We start from the raw sequence: 1,974 nt of genomic DNA on the forward strand, positions 1-1,974 counted from the left end.
TGGAAGTGTAACAACTCATCTAGGTACACAGGTGTGAAGGAGTCATTCTGGGGAAAAATCTCAGGGATTGCTTGTATGGCATCTAGTTCAACATGAGAGAGAGACATATTAAAATGCAATGTATGGAGACGTAGAGACAGTTTAGTATCCTTGGTGAGGGTGGCATAAGCTGGAAGTGTGAGTGTTTCACTATGAGCACTGCAACCGTCACCCAGGACCAAATGTCCTATACCTTTAACAATCTGTATTGTCTTACTTATCTCATTAACAGCACAATTAAGAGTAAATTGCATAGGCTTATTCGTAGAAAAGCACCACTTATCGTTATTCTTAACAAATACAGGAACAAAGTTTTTAATGACTCTTTTCCTACAAAGCTGAGGCGCAAAGTCCTTGTTGAGGAATGTAGCACTCTCACATGTGCTAGTACTTGACCTCAGCACTGGACTCTGCGGCTCGCACACCAGCAACTGCTGATGAGTGCGGCACTGAGTGAAATCGTCCATAAGCATATAATGTAAGCGATTTTCACTCAGTGCAATGAATTTGGCAGAGGGGACAGTCTGTACATAGACATCTGTGTCAGGGACTTTATAAGGCAAGGAAGTGATCCGGAAGACATCAAAAGTATCTGCCGGGTCACCCTGAACCGGACCATAGTAAGTAGAAGCACACTGAAGAGGGAGTCTTGCGAGGCACTACCTTAACGAGATCCCTATATAACGCAAGGTATTCGGGTCGAGCAGGGAAAAGCAGTCCTGGTCTCATTAAAGAAATATTATTTAAAAGTTCCAGCAATAAGGTATTTGGCACGATGTCCACACTCAGACGAGCTTGCATCATATTCTGTAGGCCTAACTTAATCCTCACATGATCGGCAATGATATCCGACAAAGCTAACTGGAGATTAAGAAAAGCCTCAAATATGCGAGCTTCGCCTTCTAACGCTAGAGTTTTTATGGAGAAGAGCCGAATTACAGCATGTGAAATATTAGCTGCCCGCTGCAATTTAGTAATTGCAGCATGCATATGTGACATGTCTCTTATGGTCGTATTTAGTATTTGGGAGTGAACATTTAACACTCGACGCTCATTCTCGGACATCTGTTCAATTTGACCCAATCTAGTGTGAATTTCGTCCACCTGATTCTGGGTAGCAGTCCCAAATAAAGCATTAGCAATATTGCCAACAAGATCAATTGCGCCTCTAGTTCTACGACCTGACAGTGGTTTATCCGACAACAAATAATTAACAGAGTTCTTTAAGTCATCAAATCTAATTCTAAACTCATGTTGAAATGATTTCAAAGTCTCTCTTAATGACGACACAAGGGTGGATGAGTTGTCCATGTGATCTATATTCCACTGGACAGAGTCAACCAGATCCTGTGCCTCAGTAAGTGGTCGGTATAACTCATCCTGTATTAACAAGACAGGGACAACATAATGATTTCCAGTTGATATAAGTTTGGAGACTGGAGAATAGATGAGGCCTGTTGGAGCAGGTTTCTCAACGTGGGGGTCAATGTGCCTAGTCTTTCCTGATACTACGACTGCAAGCAGCATAATCTGGAACAAAAATAAAATAGCATGACTAGTAACTTATTCTTTACTTGTCTTCCTGTCAGTGTGTTCTATTGGCCTATCCATAACTAGAGGTAAATCGTCTACTGTTGTGCGTGATCTTAGGCTGTATCTAGGGGCCGACGCAGGGCTGAGGCTGCTAGCCGGGGAGAAACGATCTGGCGCCGGGCCGACCACTTTACTCGGGGACTCCCCTTCTCCACTCGCCTCGTGACTGCTCGCTCCGTTTTCTATCTCGCCTCCATCCTCGCTCTCATTTTCGCTTCTACTTTCATTATCACTTTCATTCCCACTCTGCTGAACTGGGTTGGTAGCACCCATAGAGCTTTGATTTACTGGCGTGTTGGATGATTGTGTCGTACCGCGGCTAGATACCGGAATGGCTGTAAA

Source organism: Coenobita brevimanus, unplaced genomic scaffold, assembly GCF_032717465.1.
Source record: "Coenobita brevimanus isolate Jiangsu-jjx unplaced genomic scaffold, ASM3271746v2 jjx.HiC_scaffold_2561, whole genome shotgun sequence".
Lineage (NCBI taxonomy): Eukaryota > Metazoa > Arthropoda > Malacostraca > Decapoda > Coenobitidae > Coenobita > Coenobita brevimanus.